Source organism: Oryctolagus cuniculus, chromosome 17 (assembly GCF_964237555.1).
Source record: "Oryctolagus cuniculus chromosome 17, mOryCun1.1, whole genome shotgun sequence".
NCBI lineage: Eukaryota > Metazoa > Chordata > Mammalia > Lagomorpha > Leporidae > Oryctolagus > Oryctolagus cuniculus.
In genome coordinates, this window is record NC_091448.1 from 64,799,755 (window position 1) to 64,821,248 (window position 21,494).

At 38.6% G+C, this 21,494-nt stretch overlaps 2 long non-coding RNA genes and 1 pseudogene across 2 annotated transcripts in view; 2 read left to right on the forward strand and 1 right to left on the reverse strand.

Annotated features, from left to right (window-relative positions):
- Positions 1 to 21,494, reverse strand: part of LOC138846305 (uncharacterized) — a 561,128-nt gene that overhangs the window by 315,500 nt on the left and 224,134 nt on the right. The gene's annotated exons all lie outside the window — the stretch shown is intronic.
- Positions 3,309 to 21,494, forward strand: part of LOC138846306 (uncharacterized) — a 49,578-nt gene continuing 31,392 nt past the window's right edge. Inside the window, exon 1 of the long non-coding RNA XR_011383775.1 lies at positions 3,309 to 4,035. This is a non-coding gene — a long non-coding RNA (uncharacterized lncRNA). The remainder of the gene's footprint in view (positions 4,036 to 21,494) is intronic.
- LOC138846300 (N-alpha-acetyltransferase 50 pseudogene) lies at positions 10,974 to 18,938 on the forward strand (annotated as a pseudogene).

Consider the following 21,494-nt stretch of genomic DNA (forward strand, 5'->3'; position numbering starts at 1 on the left):
GAGCCCACTGACTCTTTTGACCAGGGAGAGCTGCCGGGGGTTCACAGTCTTACTAACGGTATCTTGGCAGAGATACCACACATGCAAAATGGGAATGGGGCTAAAGGCTCCTGATGTAAATTTTGACTGATTTTCTCCCAAACAGTGACTTTTAACATCCCTTCATCAGGTTACCAAGAGCAGAGACCATTAATTTCCTGCAACAAGTGTCCAATCAGCTTTTCTGACCAAGAGTGTCCCACTTTCTAAAGGAGATAATGCAGTTCAGTCTTATCTTTCTGTTGTGCTGGGGACAGAGAATTCCCCATGCTTATTACTCACCAGGATCTCGAGATGAAGTGACAAATCTAAACCCTTGCTGGGCAGGATGAGTTTTCTTTTGCACATCTTGTCCCCTGTTTGAGTGCCACTTGCTGTGACTGTATTGCAAGTGAAAGGAGGGACAGGACACAGGAACTTTTCCTGTGAAGAGCACTGCTGAAATGCTCCCTGTGCAGCCCCAGCGTGCTTCCTCTATCGACAGGGATTGCATCAGCCATTTGTACAGTGCATGAGCATGCTCTAATATTACTTGTGCCATTACTTGATAATCCTCAGAACATGATTCTGAAAACATTGGTGGGGCACCATGTGAATTGGTTTACTGGATAAGCAAGCCTGGGAAAGTAGCTGCATGTCCTTGTGGAAGCCAAAGTTCTGTGAGAACTCAACGATCTTCTTCATAAAAGGTCATTTACTATTTCCAACCAGTTCCTTATCTCTAATCAGCTCCTGCTGCTGCACCCCATGGCCAGGAAGAGTGTGTCCTCAACTGAGAACACTTTGGCAGGAGCTGTACTCGTCTCCTGTGGCCGCACTCTGCGGCAGGAAAAATGTGTTCTCAACTGAAAATGCTTTGACAGAAGCTTTGTTCCCTACATGAGAGATCCTTGAAATCTATCTTGAGTACAAACTATCTTATATAAACTTCATTTTTCACATGAGGATCTTAAGTGTTACGGTCCAGTTCAAGGTCATGTAGGTAATTTGTAACAGTGATAACTACATAGAATTAGGTATCTCAACACATCAGCCACTGTTCTGTCATTATAGTACTCACTCTAGAGTTAAAGAATGTAATGTGTGGAAAATTAGTACTTGCTATTTTGTTATAGTCAAACATTTCTGTGTATACTTATGAGTTGCTTGAACTTTATTCAAGACATTTTTCTAGTATGTTTACTACTTACTTGAAATGTATAACAAACAGCTTCATCTATTTGCCAAAAGAATTTGTATAAGTTATTACATACCTAGGTTTAAAAATTATTTGGTTATTTGCTTGGTATAAGAACTATCCTTGCATATCTGAAAACCTTGTATGGGAGTAAGTCACTTGGGTTTTAAGAATACTATCTTTTAGGTCTCTTAATGTCTTCAGTGATGATGTTTCAAAGGCTCTGTTTTATCAAAAATGATAAACACTTTGTTTTTTAGTGCCCATGCTGTTACCACATAAAGAAGTATATTAAACTAGACTTCTCAACAGAGTAGTTTAATACTGAATTCTAATATAATGGGATATTTTAAGGTAAGAAAATAGGATTTCTTTCAAATCTCATAAATAAGAATGATAATCAAAAATTGAAGATATCTACAGTGTTTCACCATTTGGTTTTAAATATTAGTCAAACTGATCATTTTTTTAATTTTAATTAGCATTTAACAGATTTAATATGGATTGCAGATACAATTCTAAGAACATAATTATAAACTCATCCTCCTTCTGCTCCACCCTATTCTTCTTTCTTTGTCTTCTTTTCAGCTTCTGAGATAATATTTTAAATTTACACTATAGTGTAAATTTCACTACAGTGAAAAGGCTTAATGATTCAAGGAACAAGTTTAATAAGTAAAAAGCAAAAAAAAAAAATCCTAGTTTAGAGGGACTATAGACAGTGGCTAAAAACAACATTTGAATGGAAAATTGAAGACATCAAATGATAAAAAATATTTTTAATTCCTTTACGAAAAGACTAAGGGAAAGTCTTTTATTATTTTTTAAAGATTTTATTTATTTGAGGGGTAGAGTTACAGACGGTGAGAGGGAGAGACAGAGAGAAAGGTCTTCCATCTGTTGGTTCACTCCCCAAATGGTCCCAATGGTTGGAGCTGTGCCGATCCAAAGCCAGGAGCCAGGAGCTTCCTCCAGACTCCCACATGGATGCAGGGGCTCAAGAACTTGAGCCATCTTTTTACTGTTTTCCCAAGCCATAGCAGAGAGCTGGATTGGAAGAGGAGCAGCCATGACTAGAACCGGCGCCCATATGGGATGCCAGCGCTGCAGGTGGAGAATTAACCTACTGCGCTACCGCACCAGTCCCATGGGAAAGTCTTTCATTATTTACTAAATGTCAATGCAAAAATGGATTTATATGATCCCTTAAAAAACTGATTAATTTGTATGTAGTAAAGTGGAACTTTTCTCAGGTTTTCTTGACAGTGTCACAGAAATACTTATGTTCAGGGATTGGAATAAATAATATCACTAAATGCCCATACTACCAAAAACAATTTACAGATTCAATGTGATCCCAATCAAAATACCAATGGCATTTAGACAAAAAGGAGGCTAAAACTCATAGAAACACAACAGACCTGAAATACCTAAATCAATCTTATACAACACAAACAAAGCTGGAGACATCACAATAACAGATTCTAAGACATATTACAAGGCAATTATAATCAAAACAGCCTGGTATTGGCAAAAAATATATGGGACAGAATATAAACTCCAGAAACCAATCCATGCATCTACAACCAAATAATCTTTGGCAAAGAAGCTCCCCTGGAGCCAGCACAGTCTCTTCAATAAATGGTACTGGGAAAACTGGATCTCCACATGCAGAAGTATGAAGTAAGACCCTTCCCTTACACCTTACACAAAAATCCACTTAAAATGGATCAAAGACACAAATCTACAACCAGACACCTTCCAATTACTAGAGAATATTGGGGAAACTCTGTAAGACATTGGCATAGGGAAATACTTCTTGGAAAAGTCCCCAGAAGCACAGGTAGTCAAAGCCAAAATTGGCAAATGGGATTACTTCAAATTAAGAAGCTTTTGCACTGCAAAAGTAACACTCAGCAAAGTGAAGAGGAAACCGAAAGAATGGGAGAAAATATAGGCGAACTATGAAACTGATAAAGGATTAATTTGCAGAATCTATAAAGAGATCAAGAAACTCTGGGAAGAATAGAGGAATTGAAGACCCATAAACGACAGCTCCTGCCCTGCGGGAACCCCATACACACAGCCCAGCCTCTCCCTGGTGACCACTCCAGTCCCCACTGCAAAATCAGGGAGACGCAGGGCTGCAATCGCACAGATGGCCCGGGGGCCCAGAAGTCTCTGAGAGCAGGTAAAGGCCAGGACTCAAGGGGTTCCAGGTGCCAGTCCAGCCCCACCTTGAGGGCCAGAGGGGACCCAGGGAAGCATTGTGCCAGCCAGGATGGGCCCCACAGATTCCAGAGACGACCTCTGGGAGCCCCGTATCCTGTCTGCGTGCTTACCAGGTCCACCTTCCCCTACTCTGGACTCCCGACCCCACACACTCACTGTTTGTAGGGATCAGAAATGGGTGGTGTCCCGCGGTGAACGGTCAGAGCACAGCGGACGTCTTCTTTACTTCAGAGGTTCCCAGCAGAATGCGCTCCTTGGGCCTCTCTCAGCGGCGGAACCGGACTACTATGGCGTCAAAATCCCGCAAGATTACGTAGTGTTTACTCCACCGGGCCTGATTGGACAGCTCGCATAGCAGTCAGCACAGACCTCACAAAAGAAGCAACAAATCAGCATCCTCCATAGCAGGGACGGGAACTCCAGGCCGCTCCAGATAAGCAGAGAGGTGAGGCCTGGGACAGGGGCCAAGGGCCTCCTCCAGGCTGCACCCTTTCACCAGCGGGATCCTGCCACCTGCTGGGACCCTCCTGCCTCCCCACGGGTCTTCCTGGGAGAATCCCACCTGAGGCTGCAGTAACCTGCTTAGGGTGAGTTAGAGAGTAATGGCTGTTTATTGGCTTCTGGGCCTTTTGCTTTTCTTCTTATTTATGACTCACATCTCCATGGTGTCATTTGTGGTGTTTTTAATATTTATTTTAAGAATGTTAACAATTATTACATTATTTAATCCTTTTTTTCTTGTATCTCTCCTGTTGATATTTGTTTGCTAGTCTGCTTCTTGTCCTTTAATATTATTTTCTATTTATCTCTTGCTGGTACTTAGTAATTAGTGGAAATGTTTCTAGTAATCTCATTAGATTTATTTATTATTTGTATTTGTTTAGATTTTCATGAATTATCTTTATATAAGTGTCATCCTATATGACAATTTTATTCCTTAGAAATTATCTTTACTTTTTACCATTTTATTTTCCTGACTACCTTCCAGTAGGAAGTTGAAGATAAACAGTGGCAGCATCCTGATCCAGGCTTACTTTCAGGGAAAAAATTTTTCAGTGATGCTGTATTAGTTGTTGTTTGTTGCAGGTTCCCTTTGGTCTTGACCAGATTGAGAAAGTCACTTTTTGTTTATTTTTACTGATAGCAAGTATTTTTTCACTTGATGCTGAATTTTATTAAATGCTTTTCAACATGTAATCTTACTGATCATACGATTTCCTTTTTGTATTTTTCACCTGTTTGGATGACTTGTTTGGTAATTTAACAAATCTTGTATTTTTTATTATCTCTCGCTTGCATTTTATCTATTATATTTTCATACATGATTTTATTTACTATTTTATAATACTTTGCTTAGCATATTTGTATCTATGTTTATGAAAGGGATGCTTTTAAAAAATTATTTCAAATCCTGGCCCATTTGCCTCATCATGGATGTAATGTTAGTTTCACAAAAGAAATTTTAAAATATCTGTTTATGTGCACTTTTCATAGGCCTGGGAAACTTTTTTTTTTTTTTTTGCTTCCTTAGAAGTTTGGAGTGTGCCTGTAATTTTGGACCAGAAATTTTGACTGTGTAAATTTTTTTTAAAATTTATTTGACAGAGGCCGGCGCTGCGGCTCACTAGGCTAATCCTCAGCCTAGCGGCGCCGGCACACTGGGTTCTAGTCCCGGTTGGGGCGCCAGATTCTGTCCCGGTTGCCCCTCTTCCAGGCCAGCTCTCTGCTGTGGCCAGGGAGTGCAGTGGAGGATGGTCCAGGTGCTTGGGCCCTGCACCCACATGGGAGACCAGGAAAAGCACCTGGCTCCTGGCTCCTGCCATCGGATCAGCGCGGTGCGCCGGCCGCAGCGCGCGGCGGCCATTGGAGGGTGAACCAACGGCAAAAAGGAAGACCTTTCTCTCTGTCTCTCTCTCTCACTGTCCACTCTGCCTGTCAAAAAAAATTTATTTGACAGAGTTAGTGAGAGAGACAGAGAGAAAGGTCTTCCTTCTGTTGGTTCACCCCCCAAAATGGCCACTACGGGCCAGAGCTAGGCAGATCCGAAGCCGAGAGCCAGGTGCTTCCTCCTGGTCTCCCATGCGGGTACAGGAGCCCAAGCACCTGGGCCATTCTCCACTACCTTCCTGGGCCACAGCAGAGAGCTGGAATGGAAGAGGAACAACCAGGACTAGAACCTGGTGCCCATATGGGATGCTGGCGCCTCAGGCGGATAATTAACCAAGTGAATCATGGCGCTGGTCCCAGTTGTGTAGTTTTTCTCAGTTGATTGCTTGGAGTTTTCAAAATGTGATTCAACTTACTTGACATACAGAATTTTCTTATTTTATGTTATAAGGGGGAAATAATCATAAGGATACAGTATAGGCAGCAGTTTATCATCATTTCATTAGTTAACGTGAGAAGCTTTCGTATGTCATTTGAACAAAATGATCAGATATAGGAAGATGGCACTCAGCTGAATTTGAATTTCAGTTAAACAACATAAATTTTAGTTTGATTAGGTTCCACACAGTATGAGGACACCCTACATTTTATCTAGAAGGTACTGTCTTGGTAGCAGTGCAATGTGTGATATTGCATAAACACATTGTCTTCCAATCAAACATTTAACTTGAACTTATAAAGATTTTGCTGTAAATCCAAATGGCCAGCAGACATATGAAAAAATGTTCAAGATCACTAGCAATCAGGGAAATGCAAATCAAAACCACAATGAGGTTCCACCTCACCCCAGTTAGAATGGCTCACATTCAGAAATCTACCAACAATAGATGCTGGAGAGGATGTGGGGAAAAAGGGACACTAACCCACTGTTGGTGGGAATGCAAACTGGTTAAGCCACTATGGAAGTCAGTCTGGAGATTCCTCAGAAACCTGAATATAACCCTACCATTCAACCCAGCCATCCCACTCCTTGGGGAAGTGGGAAATGAAATTGGCAAACAAAAAAGCAGTCTGCACATTAATGTTTATTGCAGCTCAATTCACAATAGCTAAGACTTGGAACCAACCCAAATGCCCATCAACAGTAGACTGGATAAAGAAATTATGGGACATGTACTCTATCGAATACTATACAGCAGTCAAAAACAACGAAACCCAGTCCTTTGCAACAAGATGGAGGAATTTGGAAAACATCATGCTGAGTGAATTAAGCCAGTCCCAAAGGGACAAATATATGTTCTCCCTGATTGGTGACAACTAACTGAGCACCAAAGGGGAAACTTGTTGAAGTGAAATGGACACTGTGAGAAACAATGACTTGATCAGCTCTTGTCCTGACGGTTGATGTACAATGTAATACTTTATCCCTTTTAGTATTTTTTTTGTTCTAGTACTATTGGTTGAACTCTGTAATTAACACACAATTATTCTTAGGTGTTTAAATTTTAACTGAAAAGTGATCCCTGTTAGGAATTTGGAAAACATTATGTTGAGTGAAATAAGCCAATCCCAAAGGGACAAATACCACTTGTTCTCCTTGATAGGTGACAACTAACTGAGCACCAAAAAGGAAACCTGTTAAAGTGAAATGAACACTATGAGAAATGGTGACTTGATCAGAGTCAGCCCTCACCCTGACTGTTGATGAGCAGCTTAATATCTTATCCCTCTTAGTATTTTTTTTGTTTGTTCTACTTAATACTTTTGGTTGAATACTGTAATCAATACACAATTCTTCTTAAGTGCTGAAACTTAACTGAAAAGTGATTGCTGTTAAATATAAGAGTGGGAATAAGAGAGGGAAGAGATGTGCAATTCGGGACATGCTCAAGCTGACTTACCTCAAACAGTAGAGTTAGAAACATACCAGGGGATTCGACTTCAATCCCATCAAGGTGGCATGTACCAATGCCATCTCACTAGTCCCAGTGATCAATTTCTGTTCACAATTGATCATAATGATAGGACTAAGAACCAAAGGAATCACATAAACAAGAATAGTGTCTGTAAATACTAGCTGATAGAATAAAAAAGGGAGAGAATGGTCCAACATGGGAAGTGAGATACACAGCAGACCCATAGAATGGCAAATGTCCTAACAGCACTCTGGCCTCATAATCAGCCTTTAAGGCATGCGAATCCGGCTGAAATGCCCATGAGAGTATTTCAGGCATGGAAAGCCAAGGCACTCTTGGGGGAAAAATATCCTAAATGAAAGATCTCCACGAGTGAGATCCCAGTGGAAAGAATGGGTCGTCAAAGAAGGAGGTACCTTTCTCTGAAGGGAGAACAGAACTTCCACTTTGACCATGGCCTTGTTTAAAAATGATCAGAGTCAGTGAACTCAGGGGGCTTCCATAGCCTTGGCAGCTCATGACAAGAGCCTAGGGTGATTACTGATGCCATAAACAAGAGTATCAATTTGTTAAGTCAACAACAGGAGTCACTGTGCACTTACTCCTCATGTAGGATCTTTGTCCTTAGAGTGCTGTACATTGAGATTTAATGCTATAACTAGTACTCAAACAGTATTTTTCACTTTATGTTTCTGTGTGGGAGCAAACTGTTGAAATCTTTACTTAATGTATGCTAAACTGATCTTCTGTATATAAAGAGAATCGAAAATGAATCTTGATGTGAATGGAAGGGGAGAGGCAGTGAATAAGGGGAGGGTGGCGGGTTGGAGGGATGTTATGGGGGAGGCCATTGTAATCAATATTCTGTACTTTGGAAATTTATATTCATTAAATAAAAGTAAAAAAAATTGCATTTCTGAAGGATTTTCAATATAGAATAAAATATTCAAGGACAAATTAAGAGAATTCAGAACAAAGATGACAATGAGGTGGGATTTGGGACAACTGGCCTTTGTTTCCAGTAAGTCAATGAAATTTTATAGCAAATGTGCAAGACTAAATGTCAGAAATGGGCTAAAAACCGGATCCAGTCATTTGTCCTGCTTTGTTCCTTGGACATGTCTGACATGTGGAAAAAGTGAAGTAATCATTCTTCATTAAATTGGGTAGAAATGCACTGCTGGACAAAAATAAATATTTATGAAATCATATAACTGTGCTGCTCATAGAATGTTCTCATATAGGAAAAAGAAATGCTGCATTTTCATTATGAGATCTGGGATGATATGAGTCTTAAAAATTAATAGAAAATATATACTAAGAAAAAAACTGCCTTGATTTAAATTTTTTTGTACAAAGTAAATATCTTTTTTTTTAAATTTTGACAGGAAGAGTGGACAGAGAGAGAGAAAGAGAGAAAGGTCTTCCTTTACCGTTGGTTCACCCTCCAATGGCCGCCATGGCTGGCGCACTGCAGCCGGCGCACCGCACTGATCCGAAGCCAGGAGCCAGGTGCTTCTCCTGGTGTCCCATGCGGGTGCAGGGCCCAAGGAGCAAACCAGCACACATATGAGATTCCAATAGTACAGTGCCAGCTCTACCTGCTATGGCTCTGTGCTAGGCCCCAAAGCTTGGACTTTTAAATCAGAAACTTCATTGAATGGAAGTTAAAGATGTTGATTTTCCTTTCTCTCATAAATATTTGGCATTGATTATCAATAAACTCGGGGTGCCAAATTTCACTATTTGTATTGCTGTCTATGCTGATATGCACCTATTGCCAGTTGTCTCTTTTATGTGAAATTTGGTTGCATGTAAACACAAAGCAACAGAAATACCAGCACTGCTGACACACATACAATTTATGATGAAATAAACAATACCTAAACCTTCAGTTGCAACAGTCTGATGTTTCTGTTTCATCCTGTAAATTTTCAAAGCAGCCAAATCCAACAAGAATAAAATGAGGAACAATAAGACTCAAAAACAATACTTAGCAATACTATTAATGTCAAAGATGCTAACATTTTAGTTGCAATTAAGCAACTACAGCAATTAAGTTCTTTCAAATTTTGACCCAAGCACACAGATCCCCAAAACGACCTTAATGTACACTTAGAAATCTGAAATCCTATGTAGAAAAGTGCCAATCTAAACCAGCCCTCATTTAACAAGAGAAGACATGGGAGTCTACAGGATGCACACTGATTTAACTGATGCACACTGATTTAACTGATGCACACTAACAGGGAAAGAAAGCCAAGACAAAACAGTCCAAATGAGGAAAACTTTGCTTATTGAGATTTCAGGGAATAAACTTTACAGATGTCTTATGGATAATCCACACATACATAATTATCCTTCATTTTCATAGATTTCATTTTCCAATTGAGGGCAAAATGGTGTCAGTAAGCTTTTTGAAGGGCATTACAAAATCTATTAGGCAACCTTTTATATGAGTATAATCTAAACATTCACTCCTCCAAGTTGGGACAACGAAGATATTTAACTAGTGACTGATATGAATCAGCATTTCCAATATCCATTAAAAACACTTTAAGATAATTATTTGCTTAAACTTTATTTTTTGAAAGTCCAATTAGATAAAACTCAAAAGAAAAAGACTATTTTAAGCATCTCCCTGCTCTCACACTATTCTAAACTCTCTGCTGGTTCTAATACAAAATTGTCTCAAAAATTTATTATCACACTCCATAAATACTAAGAATATAAATCAATGATGCTCAGGAATTTGGCTAGATATATCGATGATTTGAAAAGTATTGAGAATAAAGAAAATACTGAGGGGGCAGCAAATGGTGTGGTTACAGTAGTCTCATATGAGTCCTGTATATGATTCTCATTCACAAATAGGTATATGCAAGCAAAGACCTAAAATAAACCTTAAATCTACATTTATTCCTTTTCCTACATGTACTTTTTCTATGCTTTTAATCCTATTTTAAGAAAAAGTATTTTGTAAGCATATATTCATTCTATTACTTGTGTGATGCTATATTCTTAATTTATTACCTTTGGTTCTCACCACACTCAAATTTTCAGATCAACTTTTGAGCAGTTGTTATTGCCTTCTCATTCAAGTTAGCTGAAAACATCACTATAAACACTTAACTTTTTCCCATCATTCATGGTTTTTGGTCTTGAAGGTTTTGCTGGTTTTTTTTAAAATACCTTAGATTTTATTATACCATCCAGAATTTTTATTTCATTTTTAATTTCCATTTGTTTTCCAAATAAAGTGTTTTTAATTTTTATTTGTTTTTCAAAGGAAGATTTAAATTTTTTTTCAAATAAAGTGTTTTTCACTGTATTTTTAAGCCACAGACAGTTGAGTTACAGATCTTTCATTTGGTTCCCTACCTCAAATATTCATAACAGCCAGGGATGAACCAAACTGAAGTTAGAAACTTGAAACCCTGTCTTAGTCTTCTACGTGGGTGGCAAAGATACAAGTACATGAGTGCACATTAACATGGAGTGTGATAGAAAGCAAAGGATGGGTGCATGGGTGGGGCAGCACAGGCACCCTCGTGGTGGCAGGAGACACCTCCCACCCCCTCTGGAGGCTCAGGGCTGTGCTCCTAAGCGAGGAGGCCGGCTGGTGAGGTTGAGTGGCCTGAGCTGAGGGTGCTGAGGGCTCTGGGCGGCCACAACGACAGCGTTGATAGTGGTGGTAACTACAGCCTCAGCAGGTGGGGAAGATGTAAGGTAGCCAGATCGAGCTAGGAGATGTGACACCACACAATATTAAACAGTTGAAGAGATTGAACCAACTCATCTTTCCAGTCAGCTACAATGACAAGTTCTACAAGGTTGTGCTAGAGGGTGGAGAGTTAGCAAACTTGCCTAATTCAATGATATTGCTGTAGGTGCAATTTGCTGTAGGTAGATCATTCACAGAATCAGAAGAGGCTTTACATCATGACACTAGGATGTCTGGCACCTAACCAAAGGCTAGGAATAGGAATGAAAATGTTAAATCACATCCTAAACATCTGTGAAAAAGATGGCACTTTTGACAAAATTTTCTGCATGCCCAGATCAGCAATGAGTTGGCAATTGACTTCTACAGGAAGTTTGACTTTGAGATTATTGAGACAAAGAACTACTCTAAGAGGATAGAGCCAGCAGAGGACGCTCACATGCTACAGAAAAACCTCAAAGTCCCTTCTGGTCAGAATGCAAATGTGCAAAAGACAGACAACTGACCAAATTACAAATGAATTTTCTTGCACTTGCTTGTCGCCAAATAAAAGAAAGACCCATTGATTCCCACCCCCTTCTTTTAAAGCTTTCTTCCTTCCTTGTTCTTGTTTCTCCTCCTTTCTTTCCTTTCTTCTAGAAGCTTCATTATTTCAAGGACTTTCAAAAATAATCATGTTTGGATTGTTTCAGTTCTCTTATTTTTTGTAAGGTGGTTTGATTGAAGGAAAGAGAAGATAGATATGTATAGTTTCACAGTTAAGATATATGGTCCCAAAATTTTGGGTGTCAAATAATTTCAGATATTTTAGCTGATTTTTTTAATGTCCTGCTTTCACATTGAAGGTCAGAGCCTACAAAACCTTTCATTTCAAAAGACAAAAAGAAGCAGCAGCAATATCTTGTTCTCTAATTCATAGATAAGTTTAGCATGTTTGTGGTACTTTGAATTTTTAAAGACTATTTGTGGTATTAATCCCTTGGCATTGCCTTCACTCCACCTTTACTCCTTCTGATCACTCTCAGGAGTTGAACCACTGTTATCCTTGCTAGAAGAACTAAGTTTATTTTGGTTTCTAAAGCAATTTATTTTTTCTCTTGTTGGTGGATGGGGCAGTTTGGGTAGGTGGTGTTATACTTTAAGTATTTGAATTAAACTGCTTTTTTGCTAATGAGTGGGCTTGTTGGCAGGTTTGTTTTTCCTGCTGTTGATTGTTACTAGTGGCATTAACTTTGAGAGCTGGGCTGGTGAGGTTAATTTTTTTCAATATCCCAGCTAGAGATATGGCCTTTAACTGATCTAAAGAGGTTTGTTGTGATTTAAGTCTTTTCTCTTGTTCTTTTTCTTCAGTAAATCCAGTAATAGTTTAATATTAAAAATGGAGTTGGTGTCCTTCTAGCTCAATGCCCTTAAATAATCCTGAAGCAGATGTTTCTTCTTGGACATATTAAAAAATAACCTAAAAGGAAGCATAGATGTACTTGTGACACAATAAATGCATTTAATGTTGATTAATGCAGGCTGTTAAAAGTGTGACCACCAATCATTTGCTAATACAGGTAAGAATATCTACACAGTATTTTTGAGAATAACATAGCTGTGCTATTCCTTATCTGTTGGAGAACATCTCAGATTTGCTTAGACTCTGTGCCTATGTATTTTGAGTTGAAGGATTTGGGGAAGGGGAGTTGTTAAACATAGTGCTTCTATTCTTTGAAAAGTAGAAGTACAAAGTGTTAATAATGCAGACATCACTGTGACCTAGTCTACTGATAACACTGGTTTATGCCAGATAGTTTCTCGGCACTTAGGGAGTGACTTTGACAGATTGATAACTTGTGAGATGGGAGATATCTGAAATATTCCTGTTTTCCTCCCATAGCCCCACCTCCCATATTTAGAACAGATTGCCAGTACTGATGATCCCAAACATGCTCTCATTAAACTTTGAAACAGTGTACAGGGCTTGGACTTAAGTGGAATATTGATTCATAATACTTATGCTGTTATGTAAGTGCTGGTATGAGGTTTCATCTCCAAATATGTTAAGTGACAATTATTATGCAAAGTGCTTATGTACACTTTATAATGTTCAGTTTTTGTTTGAGAATGTGAAAGTACAAAGTACAGTAGACTTTGCCAGACTTAATTGAGTGTCAAGAATAATAAAGAAAAGAAAGATAATTGATGAGTGAGTTTATAGGGTTCTAAACTCCGGATAGTTAAATGTAGAAAGAACCATACTGGTTTTTAGGGTATCAGTTTCTTAAATGTTTAAATAGCCCAAATCTAAGGTTAGAAGAAAAGTTTATTAGTAAGCACCTTTATATTCATGGATAAGTTTCAGCTTGGTCTTGCCAAAAAGAGTGCTTGAGTCACGAAAGGCATAATTAGTTTGAAGAATTCAGCTTTTTTGTAAACTTCCAGATATCAAGATAGATTTTTTTAAAAAAGATTTATTTTATTTTACTTGAAAGACAGAGTTATAGAGAAAGGTAAAGACAGAGAGAGGTTTTCCATCCACTGGTTCTCTCCCCAGATGACCACAATGGCCAGAGCTGCGCTGATCCAAAGCCAGGAGCCAGGAGCTTCCTTCGGGTCTCCCACATGGGTACAGGGGCCCAAGAACTTGGGCCTTATTCTACTGCTATCCCAGGCCATAGCAGAGAACTGGATGGGGAGAGGAGTAGCCAGGACTAGAACTGGTGTCCATATGGGATGCTGGCACTTCAGGCCAGGGCATTAACCTGCTGTGCCACAGTGCCGGCTCCCAAAATAGATTTTGATATATAAATGACATTGCCTCTATTTCTATAGCTATTTCACCTGGACTGTCTAATTTGTCCTATGAATGTATCCCTAAATGTTGATATTGAAAAACCAAATAGCTGCCTCATTATTAACTTCATGTTATTTATGGAAGAAAAAATTTTTGAATTGAGTGTTTAGGCTCCCTGTCATTATAGAATTTCTTTTTCCACACTAGTCAGTGACTTAATCTAAATTGTAAATATAAAGGGTTAATTGTCCTACATCAAACTTGTATTCTATCCACTTACAGAGGAAGAGGACGTGGAACAGGAAGAAGCTAGGTCTAGTTCATATGCCTATGAATCAGTAAAGTCTTATGTAATGTCACATGTTAATTTTTTTTGACAGAGTTGACAGTGAGAGAGAGACAGAGAGAAAGGTCTTCCTTTGCCGTTGGTTCACCCTCCAATGGCCGCTGCAGCCGGTGCGCTGCATCGGGCGCACCGCGCTGATCCGAAGGCAGGAGCCAAGTACTTATCCTGGTCTCCCATGGGGTGCAGAGCCCAAGCACTTGGGCCATCCTCCACTGCACTCTTGGGCCACAGCAGAGAGCTGGCATGGAAGAGGGGCAACCGGGACAGAATCCGGCGCCCTGACCGGGACTAGAACCCCATGTGCCGGTGCCGCTAGGTGGAGGACATGTTGATTTGATTATCTGATATATGGCAAAAATTATCTTTAAAGTCAAACAATACTTGTGTTAACTGAAAGATCACAGTATATATTCATATTTTTTCAGGACAGATAGTTCTTACTGTGAGAAAAACAGTCAAAATTTTACTGTAGAGTATTTCCATTTGGGTTCTAAATAAAAGTATCTGTAGAGAAATCTATGCAATATATAATTTGTCCAGATTAGTTTTCATTTGAGGAAAGAAGTTCTGAAATGTATCTCAAAGGCAGTTACTCATCAATTGAAAGTCCTCCAAAAAGAGAACTATTGGGAAACTTTGATATGTGATGGTGGAAAAAAGAAAAGCTCCCTCAGTTTTTTGGAGGGAATAACTTTTAAAAAAATACTTAATGGCTAAGTTTACTTGGTGCAGTAAAGTTTAAACTTGTCAATTTTAACATTGCTGTTACATCTGAAATAAATTTACGTGATGTTCTGGTAAAAAAAAAAAGAAAGCAAAGGAGCTGGGACTCAAAGCATGCAATCTAATACGACACACAGGTATCAAAAGTGGCATCTGAACTGTTGTGCCAATCACCTGCCCTGTTAAAAAAATATATTGAACTAACTGTTGGGCTTACTCGGGGGAAAATTACTTATCATCCTGACAACTTTATCAGACTATGTTGAGCCTGGCCCCTGAGCACTGCCCTTTTGCTGGTACTAGTAGGGGCAGCTCATGGAATCCAAGCAGTCTTACGCAAGAGAGAAAATTGCATACCCATTTGCTTACATGTTCACTTTTCTTTTGCTTCTGAAATAATCTTGTAAAATGTTTGCATCACTTTTATAGAGACTAGAAAAATTAGATCGGTTACAGAAAGTGCTTTCTCTTTGATACCAGCAGTATAATGATACATGCTTATCTTAAAATCAGCAAAAATTGGATAGAAAAAACACCTCACTTTTTATAAACATGATAGTTTATAAATTATTCTATGTTTCTTAAATAGTGGGAAACCTCCAGAGTGCTTTGATAACTTCTCTGAAGACAAATAAAGCAGTATCTGAACAGTAATACTGACTTTCTTATCCCTTACTTTAATGTGTAGATGATAGAGAATAAAGCAAAAATAATGCACTGTGTTGCCCTGTTATCTTTGAAACTAACTTTAGTTAGTGAGATATACACACACAGAATAAAACTCATTCCAAGTAGACCATACATGCATAGGGCTGCATATTTCAAACATATTCAGAGTAAAAATAATTTTTGTGGAGTTACATAACTCCCAGAATGTTTATTCCTGTCAAGGTAACATAGAATTTCAGTATTTCACAATTTTTGACAAATCATAACTATTAACTTAATAACTAGAGAAAACAGTTACAGTTGGAAAATGTTACAGTTAGAAAACCAAATCTTATAAATATGCCTAGAAGTTCCAATGCCATCTGAACACTTGAGCCTGAAATGCTATCCATTCCACCCATTTATAGTCATTAGTACAAGCTCAAATCTCAACTCAGAGTCAACTATCCCACCTACAGACAGAAAATAATCAGAATTTGAGAAGAGTTGAATATTATACTATGGGTTGCAATAATGATGAGAAATATGATTTCTCTGATTTTGTATCTCATGGTCATTTAAATTCAGCATGGTATCTTCAAGTTCATCAAAGTACTCCATTAAAAAGTTCATAACATTTTTGGAATTAAGGTGAAAATTGTAGTTTGACAGGTATGCAATTATTCATGGTTAGTTTATAGGCATTATAGCCCAGTTTTTTTTAATTAAGATATTTTCATTCAACTGTTTTATTAATGATGTTTTCATTAAAAGTTTTAGAGGTATGAAACTAAATCATTACATGTATAAATATATTTCACATTTGAACAAACAAGTAATCTTTGAAATTATGTTAAATACTCTATGGCAAAGCAAAATTGAGGGTCTTCATCAACCAGAAAGAAAATTCACATACTTTAACATATTTTCTGGGAAAATACGCTGTAATATGACACTATTGCATAAGTTTTTTATTTATTCATTTCTGTATAATTTATTTGTTCTCATTACTGTCAATCTGGTTGGGAGCACAATAATCAGTTATACAATTGTAATCACTGATGTCAGGTTTTATTTTCAGATATGGTTGAGAGAATTTTCCCATTTATATATTCCAAAATTATTTATTCCACTACTTCTTAATTGTTGAGAAACAGATTAAACAGATCTATTCTTTGCATTTATTTTGTAACAGTAAATTGCACTGTAGCATGATGAGGTATAATCAAGCCCTACAAATATGATGCATCACTGTTTGGTGGCATTCTCTCTTTCCAGAAAAGCAACAGAATAAATATGGAAGAAATGAGAAGGATAAATTCAGGTGCACACTCAGAATGAGAAAAGACCACAGTAGTCAGTAGCTTAGGTGATACTGAGGGGTAGGCTACTGCTCAGTTGAGCCCAGATGTATGAAAGGACCAGGGGCCAGTGCTGCGGAGCAGTGCCCTGGCCTGAAGTGCCAGCATCCCATATGGGCGCCAGCTCAAGACCTGGCTGATCCACTTCCAATCCAGCTCTCTGCTATGGCCTGGGAAAGCAGTACAAGATGGACCAAGTCATTGGGCCCCTCCACCCATGGGGAAGACCCAGGAGCTCTTGGTTCCTGGCTCCTGGCTCCTGGCTCCTGGCTTGGGATCGGCACAACTCCAGCTGTTGTGGCCAATTGGAGAGTGAACCAGCAGATGGAAGACATCTCTCTCTCTACCTACCTCTCTTTCTCGCTCTCTCTTTCTCAATGGAGGGGTGCTTTTTTGAACAAAACTAGGTAATCTTTCTCAAATTTTCCTGACACTGAGGATATCATGTCAGTGCTTTCTGTCTATAAACAAACCATTTTTATGTTCGAGACTTCTCACATAGTTCTTTGATTACTTCTTTGTTTTCTACTTTGTTATTTTACAGAGTTAAACATAAATTTAAACATATTGAATCTGGATATATCAATGTCCTTCTATCACATTTTTTCCTGATGCATAATTTGGTTTTGTAGGGAAGGGGGTATACTTACTTTTTCAGCTTGGAAAATTACTCCATCCATCCTCATGATGATTAATACTTCTCTCTGTTCTTGCATTCAGAACTTCAATTACTTGATCTACTCACTGCTAATGCATCAATAACCTATGATTCCTACAATTATTTATTTTTAGTAACTTTTCTCATTTCAGAATCAATGTACTAGATCTCTTTCTGGCACAAGTAGTTCCTTTGTTAGAGAGATTTTATTTATTTATTTGTTAGGTAGAGTTACAGTGAGAAGGAGAGACAGAGAGAAAGGTCTTCCGTTCACTGGTTCACTCCCAAAATGGCCGCAATGACCAGAGCTGAGCTGATCTGAAGCCAGGAGCCAGGATTTTCCTCTGGATCTCCCTCACAAGTGCAGGGGTGCTTGGACCATCTTCTACTTCTCTGCTAGGCCACAGCAGAGAGCTGGATCAGAAGAGGAGCAGCTGGGACTAGAACTGGCACCCATATGGGATGCTGGCACCACAGGTGGAGGATTAACCTACTGCACCACAACTCTGGCCCCTGTAGTTCCTTTGGTAACCTTTACATTTTCATACTTTTTCCTCTACAAAGAGTGTTTGGTCCTTGAACTGTACAGGTGGAAATCTAAATCAGGTTCTTTGCTCAGGTGTGCTGATACTCAGTGATCCCTGATGGTCAGTCCAGCTGCTCCTTTCTGAGCCTGCTGTAGTGAGCAGCCTCAGATATGAGTCTGGTTACTGTATATTGGGTCTGCATTTTTCATTTTGGAAGGAAGTTGTGAATCACTACATTTTCTTTTTTACTTTAAGACATGCATGGATCTTAAGAGGGAGAGGATTTATGAAGTCTGGTTACTTACTAAACCCTGGCTCTTATAAATGATAAGGTGTACAAATTATAAAATAAGATTTTAATTTATCAGTGATAGTCTGGGACATAGACACACTTGGACATAGACAAATATGAAAGAGAAACTGAACCTTTATATGAATATGCCTCAAATTAAGTCAAAGTTATTTTATTTGTCAAAATCTCACTTGCTCAAATTTCTATCTAGAAGTAAGTGTTCTTTTTTCATGATTTTTTTATAATTTATTTGACAGGTAGAGTTATAGACAGTGAGAGAGAGAGAGACATAGAGAAAGGTCTTCCTTCCATTGGTTCACTCCCCAAATGGCCACTACGGCAGGCGCTGCACCAATCTGAAGCCAGGAGCCAAGTGCTTCCTCCTGGCCTCCCATGGAGGTGCAGTGGCCCAAGCACTTGGGCCATCCTCCACTGCTATCCCAGGCCACAGCCGAGAGCTGGACTGGAAGAGGAGCAGCCGGGACTAGAACCAGCACCCATATGGGATGCTGGTGCCGCAGGCAGAGGATTAACCAAGTGAGCCACAGCACCAGTCCCTCATGATGTTTTATACACTGGGACGTGGTGATCTTTTTTCACAATTCTGATTAAGCCATGCCATTATTTAAGTTTTCCTTTAATTTTGTCATTTTTATCGTTGTGATTTAAGTAAAATATATTTTTTAATATTTATTATAGTGTCTTTATTTTTATTAGTTTAATTTCTTAGTTTTCTTATTATAGTGTTTCCCAATTGTCATAGCATTAATCAACCAAAAGATGACTTTAAAAATGCCAGGACCTTATTAATGCTCACCTTTGTCACTTTAATAACATGAACACTTATTAAGTTGTTGAATATTTCTCACTTAGTGTTCACTGTTGTTTCACTAAACAAAATAAAGTTCAAATATGCACACTGTTTATATTCATATTTCTTTTTTCTCTGTAATTATACATTATAACTACTGTTATATTGAGTATATTTACAATTTTTTTGTAATTTGACCTGTCTCCTACATGCATATTACAATATATCTGTGTAAGAAAATGTAACAATCTCTTAATATGTGACAATATTCTTTCAGATGTATTTAACATGTAATCTAGAGAAAGATGCTGCACAGTATTCAGGATAAGGATAATCCTTTTTATTTAGTATGGAAGATGAGGTAGAGAGTGAGAGTGATGGGGGCTGGGATGGTTTGAGCTGTGGTGGGTATCTGGAAGCTTCATCATTGGTGGCAGATCTGTGGAAGTGTTTACTTTTTCCCAAGTGAGCATGGAGAAATGCAGCCCCTAAGGCACCCTGTTAAGAGGAAAACAAGAAGAAGGGGAGCCCAGGTGACCTTGTATCACCAGGAGGTCTGCCCTGAATGCTGCCAAGTAGGGGTGAGCTGCTCACAAGCTCCCGTTTACTCTCCAGTGTCTCCCCAAGTCAGCTACAAAACCACTTCCTCCTTGGTCAGGTGAATTTCCTGGCAAGTAGTTGTACATGAATAATGAACATCTATTGTCGGTTTTTTTTTTCTGGTGATGAATTTTTTATTTGTGTTCTTTTGTTATATTTACTCCTAGAAATATTTCTTATTTGAGTCTTTTGTGTCTTCTGTTTTCTTTTTGTCTGTCTACCTCCCTCCCTGTTTTTTAAGGTAATGCTTTTTAATAGTTGCTATTTTTCATCTTCTAGCTTATTCCTTTTTTTTTGAATTCTTTTTTTTATTTTTTTGTCTGCGATTTTTTAAAATGATGGCAGAGAACTGCTCCCATGCTTTCTTTTTATGAGATTCATTTATTTATTTGAAAGGGAGAGAGGGAGAGGGAGAGGGAGAGGGAGAGGGAGAGAGAGACTTTTCCACTCACTGGTGTACTCCTCAAATGGTCGCAATGGCCAAAGCTGGGCCAATCAGAAGCCAGAAGCCTGGAGCTTCTTCTGGGTCCCCCATGTGAGTGCAGGGGCCCCAGAACTTGGACCACCTTCTGCTTCTTTCCCAGGTATATTAGCAGGGAGTTGGATCACAGGTGGAGCAGCCAGGACTTGAACCGGCACCATATGGGATGCTGGCACTGCAGGCGGTGGCTTTACCTGCCATGCCACAGTACCAGCTCCCGTTGTCTACTATTTTTATATCTAGAACTCTTAGAGTTTTTGTCTACCATTAATAAGTTGTTTATGGGAGCCAGCATTATGGTTTAGTGGATAAAACCATCACCTGTACCACCAACATCACATATGAGTGATGGTTCATGTCCCCAATTCCAATCCAATTCTCTGCTAATGTCCTGAGAAAAGCAGTGTACAGTGGCCCAAGTGTGTTTAGGTGAAGCTCCTGGCTCCTGGCTTCCACCTGGCTTAGCACTAAAGATTATAGCCATTTAGGCAGTGAGAAATGGATGAAAAATATCTCTGGCTCTGGCTCTCCCTCTCTCTCTCTGTAACTCTTTCTAAATAAATGAATATATATGTATATATTTTAAAAATACATTATTGCATTCATTCTAGTCCATTTTAAAACTGACCTCTGAAGATACAGAATTCTTGTGTCTAAATCAGCACTCATTTAAGTGCTTGGCAGAGTATATTTAGTGCCTTTGACTTTCCAGTTTTAGATTAAGGGACTTTCAATTTTGTAAAATTTAATGGAGATACTGATGGCTGAGTGAGGTAAAATCTGTTCACTCATATGATCTTTTCTGTGAGAACATACTGAGCTCTTGTCGGTTTGTTCAAATTTTCACCACCCTCAAAACCTTTGCCATAGTTGTCCATACTAGTGTTCAAATAAAATAGGGTTGATTTCACAATCCATAGGAAGTGTGACATTTGATAACTACATAGTTCACCATCCATCTGTACAATTAAATTGAAATGGCTCCTAAATCGTTCTCCTCAGTAAATTGTGCCTGCTGGTACACTAAAGGATGTGATTATACTGTTGTAGTTCTGGTAAGTTTTACTATGTTTTTACATAAAAGTATGGTTTTATGAAAATGGATCACTTTTTTAATTCCTTAATTCTTACCTTTAAAGATATAACTGGGTCAATTTTTGTTTTTGGAAAGCGGTATAATTTATTTAGCTTACATTTAAATACAAGTATATTATATTTGACTTAACTACTCAAAGTCAACAGTGATTTTTCATCTTAACACAGAGAATTTTCTTCCTTGGAACCTTGATTTAT